Source organism: Mirounga angustirostris, unplaced genomic scaffold, assembly GCF_029215605.1.
Source record: "Mirounga angustirostris isolate CCGP_5_RB_7025 unplaced genomic scaffold, mMirAng1.0.hap1 SCAF_7, whole genome shotgun sequence".
Taxonomy (NCBI): Eukaryota; Metazoa; Chordata; class Mammalia; order Carnivora; family Phocidae; genus Mirounga; species Mirounga angustirostris.
This window is the reverse complement of record NW_026991715.1, coordinates 99057921-99076801: the sequence shown is the minus strand read 5'-3', so window position 1 is coordinate 99076801 and position 18881 is coordinate 99057921.

Sequence of the window (18881 nt, the reverse complement as noted above, 5' to 3'; positions counted from 1 at the left end):
AATTGTGTGTGTGTACACCTGCTAACAAGGGGAAGGAAATTTTTTAAATGGAGACATGCACTGGGCTTTTTCAGTTTTAGTACTAGGATCTTGATCTTAGCCAAATGACTTAACTTGCTAGTTTTCATTTGATCACTGATAGAGTGAGGGTGAAGCCAAAATTGTCCAACCTGGTCTATCCTCACTAAAAACTCTGAAGACGAACCCAAAGAATGTCTGTATAATGCTTATAAGTCTCATAGGTATAAGAGGATTGGAGATATATGCTCCCTGATAACTTCACCTGTGATGAGAATATGATTTAATAAGAGAATACCAGGCAATTAACACTTACTTATATGTCAGTGTATCAGTTTCCTAGGGCTGCCATAGTAAAGCGCCATAAACTTGGTGGTTTTATACAACAGAAATTTGTTTTCATAGTTATTCTTCTTTTTTTTTTGGTTTGGGTTCCCTTTTATTTTATTTTTTATTTATTATTTTTTTTTACTTTCAGAGGTAGAGCTTAGTGATTCATCAGTTGCATATAACACCCAGTGCTCATTAAATCAAGTGCCCTCCTTAATGCCCATAACCCAGTTATCCCATTCCCCCACTCACCTTCCTTCCAGCAAGCCTCAGTTTTTTTCCTATAGTTGAGTCTTTTATGGTTTATCTCCCTCTCTGATTTTGTTTTATCTTATTTTTCTCTCCCTTCCCCTATGATCCTCTGTTTTGTTTCTTAAATTCCACATATGAGTGAGATCATATGATAATTGTCTTTCTCTGATTGACTTAATTTTTTTTTTTTTTTTAAGATCTTATTTATTTATTTGACAGAGAGAACACAAGCAGGGGGAGTGGAGGCAGAGTGAAAGGGAGAAGCAGGCTCCTCACTGAGCCAGGAGCCCAACACGGGACTCCATCCCAGGATCATGACCTGAGCTGAAGGCAGACGCTTAACCAACTGAGCCACCCAGGCACCCCTGATTGACTCATTTCCCTTAGCATAATACCTTCTAGTTTCATCCATGTCATTGCAGTGGTAAGATTTCAATTCTTGATGGCTGAATGATATTCCATTATATATGTGTGTGTGTGTGTGTGTGTGTGTGTATACACACACCACATCTTCTTTATCCATTCATCTGTCGATGGACATCTGGGCTCTTTCCATAGTTTGGCTATTGTGGACATTGCTGCTATAAACATTGGGGTACAGGTGCCCCTTCAGATCACTCTGTTTGTATCCTTTGGATAAATACCTAGTAGTGCAATTGCTGGGTCACAGAGTAGCTCTATTTTCAACTTTTTGAGGAAACTCCATACTGTTTTTCAAATTTTCAAAGTGGCTGTAACTAGCTTGCATTCCCACCAGCAGTGTAAGAGCATTCCCTTTTCTCTAAATCCTCACCAACATCTGTCCTTTTCTGACTTGTTAATTTTAGCCATGCTGACTAAGGTGGTATTTCACTGTGGTTTTGATTTGTATTTCCCTGATGACAAGTGATGTGGAGCATTTCCTCATGTGTCTGTTGGCCATTTGTATGTCTTCTTTGGAGAAATGTCTGTTCGTGTCTTCTGCCCATTTGTTGATTGGATTTTTTTGCTTTTTTGGTTGTTGAGTTTGATAAGTTCTTTATAGATATTGGATACTAGCCCTTTATCTGATAAGACATTTGCAAATACCTTCTCCCATTCTGTAGGTTGTTTTTTAGTTTTGTCAGCTGTTTCCTTTGCCATGCAGAAACTTTTTATCTTAATGAAGTCCCAATAGTTCATATTTGCTTTTGTTTCCCTCACCTCTGAAGAAATATCTAGCAAGAAGTTGCTGTGGCCGAGGTCAAAGAGGTTGCTGCCTGTGTTCTCCTCTAGGATTTTGTTGGACTCCTGTCTCACATTTAGGTCTTTTATCCATCCATTTTGAGTCTATTTTTGTATATGGTATAAGAAAATGATCCAGTTTCATTCTTCTGCATGTGGCTGTCCAATTTTCCCAACACCATTTGTTGAAGAGACTGTCCTTTTTCCATTGGATATTCTTTCCTGCTTTGTCGAAGATTATTTGACCATAGAGTTGAGGGTCCATTTCTGGGTTTTCTATTCTGTTCCATTGATCTATGTGTCTGTTTTTGTGCCAGTACCATACTGTCTTGATGATTACAGCTTTGTAAGATAGCTTGAAGTCAAACTTTCACTCTTTGCAGATGACATGTTACTCTATGTTGAAAACCTAAGTGACTCCACCCCAAAATTGCTAGAACTCATACAGGAATTCAGCAAAGTGGCAGGATATAAATTCAATGCACAGAAATCATTTGTATTTCTATAAACTAACAATGAGACAGAAGAAAATTAAGGAATTGATCCCATTTACAATTGCACCAAAAACCATAAGATGCCTCGGAATAAACCTAACCAAAGAGGTAAAGGATCTGTACTCTGAAAACTATAGAACACTTATGAAAGAAATTGAGGAAGACACAAAGAAATGGAAAAATATTCTATGTTCATGGATTGGAAGAACAAATATTGTTAAAATATCTGTTGCCCAGAACAATCTATACATTTGATGTAATCCTTATCAAAATACCATCAAAATTTTTCACAGAGCTCTTCTTTCATAGTTCTGAAGTGTTGCTTCTTTTTGAAGTTTCTGAGGGAGAAGCTATTATTCCATGCTTCTCTCCTAGTTTCTGTTGTTTCTGGAAAACCTTGGCATTCCCTGCCTTGTAGCTTTATAATTCTAACCCCTGCCTCTGTCTTCACTTGTATTTTAACACAGCTTTCTTTTCTGTTTATCTCTGTGTCCCACATCTCCCTCTCTTTTCTCTTGTAAGGACAGCAATCATTGGATTTAGGGCCCCACTAAACCCAGGATAATTTATTTCATCTCCAGCTTTTAATTATATGAGGAAAGATCCTATTTCCAAATAAAGTCACATTCATAGGTAGCAGGGGTTAAGACTTGGAGATATCTTTTTGGGAACACTAGTCAAGCCACTATAGTCGATCAATAAGTAAAACTTAAAATACATGATACTTTTGAAAATAAATTTAAGTACTGAACTTGAAATATTTTATTAAATTCATTTTTATAAAAATGGTCTAGCAAATTGGTGATTATATCCCTGTAGAATTAACAAAAATAAATGTTATTTGTGTGTGCAAGCATCCATATCTTTTAATTATATTTTTTTCAAATCAGTATTAAGTAACCAATAAGCACTTAATTTTTGATATTCATTGTTCTGGCTTTTGCTTCATATTCTAAAGAATTCCTTTTGCTAAATAGTATTAATCCCTTTTGATAGGAAAGGGCTTTTAGAAAATGATTTATTGATGATTAAAAAATAAAGTTTCATTTTCTTCAACCTCATCCCATTTGATCTTAGATACAACATTTATGCTTTTTTTCCCCATTATTTAAGGTTAACTATTTTTGTTTTTACTTATTTCTTCTCTATATTGTGGTGCATTCTCTTTTACTTACTTTTTTTCTAGTTTTTATTTAAATTTCTGTTAGTTAACATACAGTGTAATATTGTTAGAGGTGTAGAATTTAGTGATTCAACAGTTACTGACAACACACAGTGTTCATCACAACAAGGGCCCTCCTTAATCCCCACCACCCCGCTCTGGTAACCGTCAGTTTGACAGCATATAGATGGGTTTGTTTTTTATCCATTCTGACACCCTATGTCTTTTGAATGGAGCATTTAGTCCATTTACATTCAGAGTAATTATTAATAGATATGTATTCAGTGTCATTTTATTAGTTGTTGTTTTTGGAGGTTTTCGCCATTCCTTTCTTGTCTTTGTCACTTTGGGGTCTTTCCTTAACACTCAAAGAGTTCCTTTAATATTTCTTGCTGGGCTGGTTTAGTGGTCATGAACTCCTTTAGGTTTTGTTTGTCTGGGAAACTCTTTCTCTCTCCTTCTATTCTGAATGATAGCTTTGCTAGGTAGAATATTCTTGGCTACAGACTTTTCCCATTCAGCACATTGAATATATCATGCCACTCTCTTCTGGCTTGCCAAGTTTCTGTTGAGAGCTCTTCAGCTAGCCTTACGGGTCTTCCCTTGTAAGTTAGGGACTTCTTCTGTCTTTCTGCTTTTAAATTTTTTTCTTTATCATTATATTTTGCAAATTTCATTACAATATGTCTTGGTGTTGGCCTGCTTTGGTTGATTTTGATCAGAGTTCTCTGTGCCTACTGGATCTGGATTTCTGTTTCCTTCCCCAGATTAAGGAAGTTTTCAGCTATGATTTCCTCAGATAAATTTTCTGCCCCCCTTTCTCTTCTTCTGGGAATCGTATAATACAAATGTTATTATGTTTGATGGAGTCACTGAGTTCCCTTAATCTATTCTCATGTTCCATATTCTTTCTCTCCTTTGTTCGGCTTCATTATTTCCATTTTACCTTCTTTATCACTTACTTGTTCTTCTGCTTCTTCCATCCTTGTGTTTATTTTAACAAGTCTGTTTTGAATATCAGTTATTGTATTTTTCATATGTGACTGATTGTTTTTTAACTCTTTTAACTCTGCAGTAGGGCCTCCCTGAAGTCTTCCATTCTTTTCTCAAGCCGGGCATGTATCCTTAGGATTGTTTCTTTTTCCCCATCAAGCATGTCACTTATATCTGTTTCACTTAGACCTCTGGCTGTGACCTTATCTTTTTCTTTCATTTGAGATGCATTCTTCTGTCTTAGCATTTTGTTTAAGTCTCTGTCTTCTTCGGTGTGTTAGGAAAGTCTGTTACGTTTCCTGCTCCTGAGAGTAATAGCTTCATGAAGAAGAGGTCCTATATTATCCAGGGCATGGTGCTTCAGGGAATGTCTCTGGTGTGTGCTGTGTGCACTCTGCTGTTGTGGTTGTCTGCTCTGTCCTTCAGGCCAGTCATCTGCAGAGGCTCTCCTTGCCTGCAATGGGCAGTGTTTGGTCCTTGGCCAGAATGTGGCAAGTTTTAAGTAGGTGTGCTGTGGTCTGCTTGTTAAGTGAGACCTGATACTACTTCCACTAGCACTGAAACCCTGCAGAACAGTCTGGTAGGGAGACATGGTGTGGGCAAGGGTTTCTTCTAATCTTCTTAGGAAGGGGCCTGCTGTGCTGGGACTGAAGTAAATTTGACCCAGGAGGGTAATACTGGCAGAGCGCAGGGTGTGGGACTAGATGTGAGCAAGTTAGGCAGGCAGCGTTGGCTCTGCATTGCTTCCTGCAGGTGCCTGTGTGTTTATGCTGAGGGGCAAGGGAAGGAAATGACACCAGGCAGCTTCTTTGTCCCCAGAGAGGGGTGTTTGTGCCCAGTGCCCTCAGGGAAGCACTCCAAGAAGAGCGAATAATTCCCCTGTGTGTCCCAGGTGTTTTTCAGATCACCGTTTTCAAGCTGTCTGCTTCCAGATTGTTTGCCTGCAATCTCTCCAGGAGGATTTCAGTGCCCTCTGGGCCCTATCCCAGCCAAGCCTGCTGACTTTTAAAATTCCAGGGTTTGGGGACATGGTATGTGTGGGGACCTGTGCTGGTCTTCAAGGGTGGGTCTTACTGCACTTGGATGGATACAGTTTTGACCCAGAAGGTTGGTTACACCATAGCACAGGGGTATGGGACTTGGAGCAAGCAGGCTAGGCAGCCAGTGTCAGGGCCGAGCTGCCCTTAGCATGTGACTCTGCATTTATGCTGAGGGGTGGGGAAGTGAAGTGGTGCCCATGAGCTCCTTTGTCCCCAGTGAAGTGTATCCCTGAACTCTGCCTCTCAGGGATGGGCTCCAAGAAGAGCAAATAATCTCCTCACTGTATGCACCTGTGATCATGCCACCTGCCCCGGGGTTGCTTGCCTACCTTCTCTCTAGAAGTAGGGCAGCACACTCAGGGCTCTGTCATAGCCAAACCCACTCACCTTTAAAACTCCAGTCTTGAAGCTCCACTGTTTACAAGAACTCGTGAAAATCAGTCTCTCTCATTTTCCCAGCCAATGGCTTTGGGGAAATGTTCTCCCTGTGCATTTTCCCGTATGCTCCTCTCCTCTCTCTCTCCCACTCTCTCTCTCTCTCTTTCTCTGTGACCATGGTCCCTTCCCGCCATAGCACCTAGGATCCATTTCTCCCCAACCACATCTCTGCACTTCCTACTTTTCTTGATATGGCCTCTTCTCTCCCTCTAGTTGTGGAGTTTGTTCTATCAGTCCTTACGTTGATTTCTGAGGTATTCAGAATGATTTGGTGGTTATCTAGTTGTGTTCAAGGGACAAGACGAACCCAGGGTCATCCTACTATGCCGCCATCTTAGTTCCCTCACCTCTATTTTACTTTAATGTCAACAACAGTACTTGCAAGACTTCCCCAGGCAAAACTGGGAAGTCCCTGAAATTACCTATCTTGTTCCCATCCCATCATGGAGTACTCCAGAGCTTTGTTCACTCTCAAAATCTCCACACAACTCTTCTATAATAAAATACTGTTGGATAAAACATTCATATTTATAAATGATCAATTTATTTTAATGTTTTAGATTTTATGATATTTCCATTTTCACAGATTATTGGAAAAATAAGTTAAATATATCAGTACTTGTGGGGGCGCCTGGGTGGCTCAGTTGGTTAAGCGACTGCCTTCGGCTCAGGTCATGATCCTGGAGTCCCGGGATTGAGTCCCGCATCGGGCTCCCTGCTCAGCGGGGAGTCTGCTTCTCCCTCTGACCCTCCCCCCTCTCATGCTCTCTCTACCTCATTCTCTCTCTCAAATAAATAAATAAAAGCTTAAAAAATATATATATATATCAGTACTTGTGGAATTTTAGTGCTTAACAAGAAGGAAGAGTGCTTTTGAGTGATCAGAGAAATTAAAAATATACAAAAAGTAGCAACATTTTAAATAACAGATTCCATTTAGGTGAAAATTTCTAAAATGATAAATAAAAAACAAATTTATTAAGAGGGAAATTCAAAGATGAACAAAAATAACCAAGGCACATTTGTGGTAGATCTTAGAACTAACTCCTTGCCAATCAGTTAGCATGGGTTCATCTTCTACTTCCTCCAAACATGCCCTTCAGCTCTTTTCCTGCAAGCCCTTAGGTAACATAAATTGATAATAAAACAGAGGGATATAATTTGGTCAGTGGAATCTGGGGCTATTTTCATGTCCTCTTGACATTCACCTTAACTTAGAAGTCATGCAATGGCCCAGAGTAAAGTGAAGAAACTGTAATAAAATTTTGATACTTTCCAAAGTTACAGTAATTATCTAAATCCTGTCCTAGCAATTCCACTCCATCCTAATATAGCATGATAGTCATCCCCATAAAAAAACAAATAAATAGATAAATAAATAAAAACAGAGAAAACTTTCTATGATATTTAGAATGGAGGTCTTATTTGCTAGTTACTGGACATTCCTTTGTTATTTTAAATAGGCTATAACCAGATAGAGACAAAAAGACATTTGTACTTTTCCTATATTTAACCTTATTTATAGAGGATATTGACCTGGTTCAAGGTCTGAATGCATGTTATGCAATGAAGATATTCAAATTTAAATAACTAGCAAGAAAAGAACATTAAAAAAAAAGTATTTTGTAGATGTATAATCAAAAACCATCCTCCTTGAAAAGCTTCCTAGTAGCAAATGGAGGAAAAAGTTAAATTTAACAGTTCTGCATTTTCTAAGTTCACTGCTACTTTTATTTATTATGATTTTTTATATTAGGTATTCATATGATTAAACTGTTAAACATTCATATAAAGTTTTAGCATTCAAATTTCTAGTATAATGGTACAATTCAAAATTTGGCATTGATGACTTGGGGTTGGTTTAGAATCAAATTTTGAAGATATAGTATGAGACAAAAAGACATACAATAATTACATGAATTTGAGTATATGTTTATATATATTCATAATTATGATATTCTTATAAATGTTATAATTATATTAATGTATTAAGAGAAAAATACTTTTAGTATTCCTGCTAGTTAGGGAATTCATGAGTTTAATCCTAAAATGTTTATTGAAAGATATCATTGAATTGTATCTATGTTTCTCTTATTCAATAGAATATTTTGAATATGACAATATAGACTGTGGCAATACTTATATGAACAACCTCTTGAAAAATATTACTGGATGTGAAGATATTTGAAGTAATTTCCAAAACACCACAAAATGTTGTGAAAGGTCAGCAAATTAAAAGGAATTTAAGTAAATTAGAAATATCAACAAGAATCTTAATTACCACTAATATTGGTAGCAATTTACTAATGTATAGCAGGGAATTCTAAATTACTGTGAGAAGGTGAACCTTCATACACCTTATTAAAACATGATCGAAGCAAAAATATATCTGAATATGAGTTGTGAAAAGAATGTAGTAGGTAGAATACTTTCTACCTTCAAGCAAATTTCTACATCAGCCAAATTTGCAGCCATGTAGGACAGAAGAGCAGAAAATTTGGTTTGAGTTCACATTACTTTCAGAAGCAAATTCATTTGAAAGTGTGAAAAATGCCATTTTTCTGCACGGTTGTATTTTGCATGTGGATTGCTGCATGGATCCCATTCACAAGTCTTTTGAACATTAAGTACTCTCTCTGAGTGTAGGGACTGAGATAAACCTCATTAGCAAGTTGTCCAGAGTGAGAAAATACAGTTCCTACCAGTTTCCTGGCTTTTTCTGTCCACTGTCAGCAGCAGGAATAGCTAAACAACTTGAAAATGTTTCACATGGTAAAGATTTTTTAAACAATAATAATGTTACCCAAGTGAGAGTGTGAGATTGTTTCATCAGGGGGTCTTTGTTGGTATGATACTTCTTACTTGCTCAGGGAGAATATCAGTTTCAGTTGTAGGAGCCCAATGGTTTTTAATAATGGTGCACTTCAGAATCATATGGGAAACTTTCTCCAAAATCCATGTATCCAAGCCACATACTTAGATCATCTGGTTCAATTGGTGTAGGGTAAGGTTGGTCATTTTTTTTTTTCTTAATAATTAAGCTCACTCTCACATGCTGATATGGGCTGCTGTCTAAGAATTGCTGTCCCAGAATGCCCCTTTGTGCTTAGTTGGTTACCTGCTGGTGTTTTAAGGTCCCAACACCTATGAGTTTTATGTCTCCAGTGTTAAAACAACAACTAGATATTTTAGATGCCTATCTGATATTTTTATATAGATTTGTGTCTTTTCACTTTCAATACTATTTAATAGTGTCCTAGGAGGACAGACCTAGGTAATTTTGAATCTTTCACAGTCGTTGGTAGAGATCCAATAGTCATTCTAGAACTTCAAACACTTGTTCTCTAGATCTTGAAGGGTGCACTTGGCAATCTGTATTAAGGACAGGCTCTTTCTTTGGTCTCACAGGAGTCACTTCAGTGAGCTATCTTAGACATGCTATGTGAGTCAACAAACTATTAATATCTAATACTGTCCTTGAAGTACCTTCATATGTAGGTGAAGTAGTTCAGAGACACAGACTTTAGCTTGGAATCGCTTCACTTGATTTGCAAACACAAAAGATAGCCCTTTTGAGGATACTTTACAGAAACTATTTTGAGATTGTTATACATTGTAGTTACTTAAGAGAAATTGACAGTTTCACTTACGGTCCAAAAGATAGGCTTGGAGAAGGCTTGGTATGAAAGAGGTGGGGAGAGAGGAAGAAGAGAAGAACAAACGCTTGGTAAAGAATAAAATTAAGAGGGTCTCATTTTTTAAGTATAGACTAGTTTGGAAACTTATTTCAAGACTTATGTACCTCTACATGACTTGTTCATAGGGAGATTCTCTTTCTTACTCAACCTCCAGGTTTGCTCCAAGAATTACAGTACTGGGGCGCCTGGGTGGCTCAGTTGGTTAAGCGACTGCCTTCGGCTCAGGTCATGATCCTGGAGTCCCGGGATGGAGTCCCGCATCGGGCTCCCTGCTCGGCTGGGGGTCTGCTTTGTCCTCTGACCCTATCCCCTCTCATGTGTTCTCTCTCTCTCATTCTCTCTCTCCCAAATAAATAAATAAAATTAAAAAAAAAAAAAGAATTACAGTACTGATTCAAGTCTTGGGTATGATAATATAAGCCCTACAGTCCAGTTTTTGTCAAAACTAAATTGCAACCGAAAATGTATTTATTTTCACCATGTAACAATTACATATTTTCACTACTCACATTAAATAATTGTATTTGCTGTGGAGGGTAAAAGAGTTTTTCATTTCAACTCGGCTGAAATTATGATTCAAGTGGGCTAGTCACCACAAAGGGTCTTGATCAAAGGCCTGCAACCACAAGTGAGTTCTCGCATAAAGAATGGCTTTCTTTGACTACTATTTAAGGGATAGCCACTGCAAAGCAGTAGTGCAAAACCTTTCTTCATTTATACCTCAGATCCTATGGTGTACCTTGTACAAAACTTTCTAAAATTTTCTTTTCATGTTTCTAATAATTAAAACCTTCTATATTTACCCCTTTCCTTTATATTCTTCATAACAAAACCCCAAAAGAATCATCTGGCAAACCTAGATCCTCACCAAATGGGTAGTTGTCAGTGGAAAAAATCATAAAGAATAAAGCCAGAAACCTTTTTGTAGGGTTACAAGAAAAAGCTAATAACATTCATACATTAATATTTTTGTCCCATATTATAATTCACACCTGATTAAAGAGAACAAGAAAAGAATTGTACATTCATGAAACTCTAAGAATGTACTAGATTCTTATAGTACAATATAAAAAGCTCTTCCTTCCCCAATTTTCTCTTCTGTATTCTCTCTTTTAATGGTATGACCTTTATATATTTAATTCAAAATTTTGAATTTTTCTCAATTCTTTATTTGCTGACTAATCCTGTAAGTGCTGCCTAGTCTATATTTCCCTCTCCTCTACATAATCTCAATTTTATTGCCTTGGTTCAAATCCAAATAATGTGGAAGTATGCTGAGGAATGTTATAATCATGATACTGGAGTCAGGTGGACTTAAATGTGCATCCTGAATTTACTAACTACTATTCTCATGAGTTTGGACAAATTACTTCATCTTCCTAGACCTCAGCTGATAAATGAAAATAATAAGGACATATCACTTTTAAAGACATTATAAGGATTAAATGAGGTGATACTTTTAGAAATTTAACACATAGTATGCATATTGTAAACACTCAGTAAATTATATTTACTATTCCATTAAGTAATAATAATTAATAATTATTAACTAATAATAATAACATAAGGGTTATAATAAGTATTATTAATGTCACCTGGACTATCGTAATGATATTCCTAATTATTTCTATTTTTTATATACCTTTTGCCTTTAGGCTTGCTTGTTTATATTTCTCATTAGTATCAAAATTATTTTTTTTTAAAGATTTTATTTATTTATTTGAGAGAGAGAGAATGAGAGAGAGCATATGAGAGGGGGGAGGGTCAGAGGGAGAAGCAGACTCCCTGCCGAGCAGGGAGCCCGATGCGGGACTCTATCCAGGGACCCCAGGATCATGACCTGAGCCGAAGGCAGTCGCTTAACCAACTGAGCCACCCAGGCGCCCAAAATTATTTTTTTTCTAAAGATCCAAATCACTTGCTTTTTTAATTCCTTAAATATTTCCTATCACTGAATCTCAAATCCCCCCACACATATACACAATATACAAATATTGTTCAGAATACACACACAATTACATGAATAAAATTAAAAATATATTGGCAACCATAACTAGGTTGTTGACATATAGAATGGATTTAAGGGTTTTCAAATGACATTATTGTCTCCATATTCTCATTGCCCCCAGTCTCTGGATATAAATAACCTTCTCTCTCTCTCTCTCTCTCCCCCACATCTCCCCATCTCCCCATATCTCTCCCTCTCCCTTTGATCTCTTTTCCTGACCACTCCCGCCACTCTCTCGTTCCCTTCCTCCTTCTGTCTTTCCCATTCTATCTTCCTCACCCCACTGTACCCACCAGAGCATTTCTCAGATATACTTCCTCATTCTTTCCCTATGGTAGAACATCCTTGTCTTCAGGACACATCAGGTGTGTTCTAGTTTGGGTTACAGTCATTCCTGTGCCAATCACTGTGACCAGAAAAACGGCCTAACATAGTTGGCTAGACGTAGTACACATACCCTTGTGAGTAGCAAGGTGGAATACAGTTATGAGAAGCTCCTAGAACTACATGGAGTGTGCAAAGAACAGATCCTTCAAATGAAGGCATTTGCTTCTGTCAGAAGAGGCCAGAAATGGAGAAAAATACAGCAAATTCCACTTTAGCGTGTAGCAGATGACATGGTACTTACCTTGCATATTTCCATTTCTAATTTTCAGTATAGCACCTGAAATGTCAGCTCTTTATTATTCAAAAGGCAATTGGTTATGAACAATATAAGAAGGAAGATGAGTCTACTCTAATTTACTAAAAAAAAAAAAAAAAAACAATACCAATCATTACACGTCTCACAAAAAAAGTGTTATGAGACTCCAATATGTAACAGTTTCCTGACTGAAAACATCAGAGTTGAAGGGTAAGTACAAAGCCTTTCAGGCTCTGTTTAGCTTGCTATTTTAACATCTTGTCCCACTATTTTCCATCCTGCTTGTAACCACTCTCCATCTAGCACTTTACAATACCATAGTCTTAGGCTGTGCAATGGGCTATCATGACTCTGATTTGCACCTGTAATTTATGTTAACTATTACTGATTTTTGGTGACTAGCGTAGAGCCTGGCCCATAGTAAATTCTCCATCGTTGTTAGTTAAATTGTTTTGATGACTAGGGGAAAATAATCACAATTCATTACATGGAAGACTTTAACAGATCAAATGAGTGTTTGGCTGACATGGATACAGGAGGTAAAGGAGAAATCCTGCAGAATGAATAAAGTAAGGTAAAAATCCTGTAGAATGATCCAGGCTACAAATTCATTATGCTACTTTTATACTTGTGCTAATAGATAGTATATGGATGGGATCTGAAATGTAAACCTGTTCTTGGGGCAATTCCCCTTGGGATCTAGGGATTGCAGACAACTGTTGATGTTTATTGACTTCTTAGGCCAAGCCATAAAGGCTTGAAAATAGAGACAGGACCTATAGATTTAAGAGTGCTTTAGCACAATTCTCTTTATTAACTGTGTTTTGGTGTACTACTTCTTTCCATCATTATTACATAATCATATACAGAAATGCAAATATTTCAATCAACTTCAAATATTTGTAAATAACAAATAAAGTGAAGCTATTCTTTGATTTAATACACATACGGGGCAGTAGATTGAAATCATATGCTCTTCCTACAGTGGTGTGATGCTAAGCCCAAGTATTCCTATTTCAATCTAGAAAAAGAATTGTTTTCCACTTACAAAGGTTTCAGTTATTTACGGTTAATATCAAGAGGTATGCATTCTCACTACTTTTAGCTTTTATACCAAGATAATTACCCTGGAATGAACTGAAATTTTCATTTAAGCCCAACTTAAGACTTGGGTGATATTTAAAGTTCCTAATCGAAAAGTAATGGCTTTCTCCTTAAACCCTGTGTAGTAGGAGCTGCGGCCATCTCAGTAGTGTCTGAGGCATAGTCTTGTCAGCCCCTGCACGGATATCAGGATGAGAAATAACTTTCCATTTTTAAGGATCTGAAAAGTCCAGGTCATAGGGTGTCATTGTGAAAATGAATACTGAGTTGGGACTCCCAAGTTTTGATTTCAATTTCTGATTCTGCCTTTATCAAACTATGTGAAACAAGAGACGTAACTTAGCCTTCTACTATGTTAATTTTTCATTTGTAGTGTGTGGCAAATAACCTAGTAAATACTACAAATCATATGTTTTATGTTTTATGTGTGTCTGGGGTACCTGGGTGGCTCAGTCAGTTGAGCATTTGACTCTTGGTTTCGGCTCAGGTGATGGTCTCATGTCCCTGAGATCAAGCCCCACGTCAGGCTCTGCACAGGGTGCAGTGTCTGCTTGAGATTCTCTCTCTCCCCCGCCCCTCCCCCTGTTCTCTCTCTCTTTCTCTGAAATAAATAAAATCTTAAAAAAAATCAGATATATTTTATATGTGTCAAAGTTGTACATTAAGGTGGCTAAAATGTTTAAAAGTTCTGCAGAAATATATTCTACCCTTAATCTGTTTCATCTCCCCAGAAACAATTTTCAGCTCTTTCATTAGTGCTTACTGCCAATCCTCTAAATTATTTTGAGAATTTTCAATTTAATTATCTATATAGGATCAATATTTTGCTTTATTCCTACCTTCCCTCCCCCTGCCCAGCACACAATCACATATTTTGACCATCTTCCTGGTCCCAATATATTTCCATACTATTTATGGTTAGCTCAAAGCCTTTTCCTTTCCTGAACAGCAGAGTGTTAAATAATGATCTTGATTTTTTCATTGTTGTTGCGTTACTGTGTTAGTTTGCTAGGGTTGCCATAACAAAGTACCACAGACTGGGAGACTTAAATACCAGAAATTTATTTCCTGATAATTCTTGAGGCTGGGGGTACCTGGATGGCTCAGTTGGTTAAGCTTTCAGCTCTTGATTTCAGCTGGACTCATGATCTCAAGGTTGTGAGATCAAGCCCTGTGTTGGGATCCATGCTCAGCAGGGAGTCTGCTTCTCTCCCTCTGCGCCCCGCCACCCTCCCCACCCCCGCCCCACTCACTCTCTCTCTCTAAAATAAATAAATAATTAAAAAAAAATTCTTCAGGCTACAAGTCAAATCAAGGTGTCAGCAAGCTTGTTCTTCAGAGGTCTCTTGGCTTGTAGATGGATGTCTTCTCTCTCTGTATATGTCTGTGTCCAAACTTCCTCTTCTTATAAGGATACTAGTCACGTTAGATTAGTGCCCACCCTAATGACTTCATTTTAACTTAATCACAACTTGAAATACCCTACTTTTAAACAGAGTAACATTCTGAGGCACTGAGCTTTAGGACTTCAACATGAATTTTAGCTTGGCAAAATTCAGCCCATTAACAGTTTTTTGTGTAATTCAAAGAAAACTCAAAACTTGTCAAGGATTATGTAAGTCTCCTCTCTAGATACTCAGGTACATTATCTATTCTTTCCATTTCATCTTCCTCCAAAAGTCTCTCATAGATACATAGCTCTATATATTCATTATACAGCTACCATGCTAGAATCCCTCCTCAGTACTATCTTAGGGAGTACCTTTATTTATTTCCTAGGGGGGATGTCTTATTTCCTACAGACCATGATTTATTTCTTGATTTACTCTTTCATTTGGGGAGAGCTAAACCTGCAATAACTTCCTTAAGAAAGGTATATGAGAATTAAGAATTTTGAGACTCTACAGGTCTGAAATGTTTATTCTACCAGGGAAGTGATTTAAAGTTTGGCTAGGTATAAAATTGTAGGTTGAAATAATTGCTCTTCTGAATTAAGACATTGTCCCATTGCCTTCTACTTTTCAAATATTGAAAAGTATTAAAAAATTGAATTTTTATTTTGCTTTTTAACATTTTTATTTTTCCTCTCTCTGAAAGTTCTTAAAAACATTTCTTTGAGTCTGGTACTTTAGAAAATTATGACTAAGAGCCTCACTGAAGAGCATGCCAACCATTATCTTTATTGTGATATGATTAGTCTCTATCAATAATCTAGAAAACTTCAATTTCAATTTTTTTTTAAGTTTTTCCTCTTGTGCTAGTCAGATTCCCCAGAGAAATCTTTAAAAATCTGCTTGTCATGTGAAAGCATGGTTGTTAAAATTCTAAATTTTGGGAGGGAGAAGGATATTTATATTGCCATCCAGTATACACATGTGCATCAGCCCTCCTATTTTCAGAAGGATGATAGCACTTTCAGTCAGTACTGTCTTGTCACAGAGAGGTCTTGTAGTATCCTTGTGGTTTTCACAAGCTATAGCCACATTTTCCATAGAAAATCCTGAGATCAGAGTTTTGCTGCTTTTGCCATCTGACCTCCATGTTGGGTGATGTAGAGACCCATCAGGCAACACCTATACAAGTTCTAATGTTGAAAATTAGGTTTGCTTTGTTCTTTCTGGCTCACAGAAGAGAACTGGGATGAGGCCACTGCTTTTTCCAAAATGCATTGAGACGGTAAAAATGAGTAAAAATGTCACAAATTCCCTACCATTTTGAATGCGGTTCTCCCTTGTTTGGGCTTTCACTTGCTTGCTGTAGATCTTTAACTGATTACCAGAACTCCTATCCTATAAAGTTATATTAGCCAGTTTCCAGTTGTTTATTTAATGTATCCATGAGGAAAATGGTCTGGATTTTCTTGATCCACTATTTGCTGATGCCTTCTATTTAATTTTTGCCATCCTTTTTGCCCCATGTCTAAAGAATACCACATTTTGTGGTATAAATCTGGTGTATTTCCAGCTTTTGCTACATGGTTTAACATTAGCCTTTTCCTACTTTTATAGCTATTATTAGAATACCTGTTCTATGCATGTTGTGTGTTTATATTTATTGCATTTTTATTTTATTTGTGACATTTCAGGTAGGAAGATGTATAGATACTTGTGTTTAATATGCCATTTTTACATGGATTCCTAATAAATAACACATCATTTTGAAAAATAGGATTGTAGGTATAAAAATGGTTTGGGTCTTATTTAAAAGCTAGAAGCATATTGTATTATATTATAAATTGTAGGGCTTCCTTCCATATGTATGTCACACTGACATTTGATTCTGTCAATAAATTCAGAAAGAGACCCATCATCAATGAGGCATTTAGAACTCAACATGTGAGTGCCAAGAGTTAGGGAGCAAGCATGATCGAACCAAGAAAGACGAATGATGGAAGGTAGGGATGGGAGAATATGAAAATTAAAGAAGGTAGAAAAAGAAGGCAAATAGTGAATGAGTGAAAGTATGAGAAAGAGAGAAAAATGAAAATAAAAATGTGAGAAGTATATAGAAAGAGGGACTTGGAATTACTTAAATCTTTTTATTTTATTTTATTTTATTTTATTTTATTAAGATGGAAGGCTCTGAAAGCAAGAGACTATATTAAAAGTGGGAATTGGCCATCTATAATTGAAATTGCAAAAATAATCTTTTCTAGGAAACGCATCCTTCATCCAACCTCACACAAATAGGGATGACAGTTGACTTCTTGGAGATTTTTAAATGCTTTTTTAAATTTAAAACATTGTGGGATTTTTTTTAGTTAAATGTCCATATGATAAAGCTAGCCTTACGTAAACTAGAGGCAGAGGATACCATGTTCACATTAAAGCATTTTTTTTAATGAGATTTAGTCTATATCCTCTAATTATAGTGGTAGTAACTGGAGAATACTTTTGAAGAAATCCATAAAACCTAGCTACAGTATGTTTATTCAATAATAATTTTTATTTATTAGCACAATAGTAATTACCCACCTAGGTTAAATTCTGTTAAATATATTGCATCTTGTAAAACTTTGAAAGGGATAGTAATTAGTATTCAGAGAGTGTAAAGTAAGTTAACTCACATTGGTATTACAGTAGTAACTTGATTAGATGGCATGCTACCTATTACCTTAATTATACTGCTTATTGATGTAATGCCAAAATTTCTGCTCTTTTATCAATTGGAATACCTACACCACAATTACTCTATACAATACCTAAAACTGGTATCTTTCCTCATTGGTACAATGCCTCCTGACAGTGTGATAACATGCCTCTGTGAGTTCTGGCAATCTGCCATAAAGCAATGCTATTTGCAAAGGAAAAATCGTGTCTCTCTGTGTGTCTATGTATAGCTTATATGTGAAAGCAGAAAATCTTTTACATATTCTTATGCCAAGCTGATACACTCACAGGCTGTTTTGAAGTTTGAACCTAGAAAAAAAATACTGTTCAACATGAAGGGAACAAATATTTCACAACATCATGTATTTTCAAGTATTTCTTGAAGTGGACCTGGTTTTTCTTGAACGTTAAATCCCCACCATGTTTGACAGAAACCTTTCCCTGACACATGAGCTGTCAATACCTACCCCATTATAAACTTTTACCTTTGGAATTTCTGACTTTGGTTGTGTCAAATTTCAATTAATGAGGAAGTGTTTGCTCTTGCAAATGTATTTAATATTTTCAAACATTTAAGTAAAACATAGTCTGTTAGACCCAGACCCGTTTTTGTTTTTTTTTTTTTCTCCATTGGGGGAACTTAGGGAGATTTGCTTTCCAAAATTGGCTTTTGCATATGAATTATGATGCGCAGAGCAATAGTAATAGTTATTTTCCAAATATGTGCTGGAAAGAGACAGGGAGGAGGAGGAGGAGTGGAAGGAGGAGAGAGACTGAGAAAGAGAGAGATAGCAAATAAAATAATTCATGTAAATAGAACTTGAAAACTTTTTTGAAATCTGGATTCCACTGTTACTGATGCTTGTAGGAAACTGGCTCTGGCAAAGTGTATTTCTTTTTAATTTTTAATTTTTTATTTGTATTACCTTTCATTATGAAAATGTTCAAACATGAATAAAATTGGAATAATATAATCAGCTCCATAAACATATCACCTGAATTAAATTGCTATTAAGATTTCACCATATATGCTTCAATTCTTTCTGTCCTAATGTAATCTAAAGCAAATCCCAGATCATCATGATTCATTACCCCTACAGACGTCAGTATACCTCTTTAAAATAGGAGAAAATTTTGTACGTACTAGTGATTTTTGTTTTCATATCCTAAGTAATATTTTTTGTTTTGTTTTTTTTTAACAAACTCTTCATAGCATTTGACCCTGTGAATATTTTCTCCTCCTTAAAACTCCCTCCTTCCTTTACCCACTAGATTTTTAAATCTCATTCATGTGTTCTTCTCCCCTTACCCTCACCTGTGGACCCACATTTTAATTATGTGGTAAATCTGGATTTTATCCTCCTACATCTATTCATTTGATACCAAGGA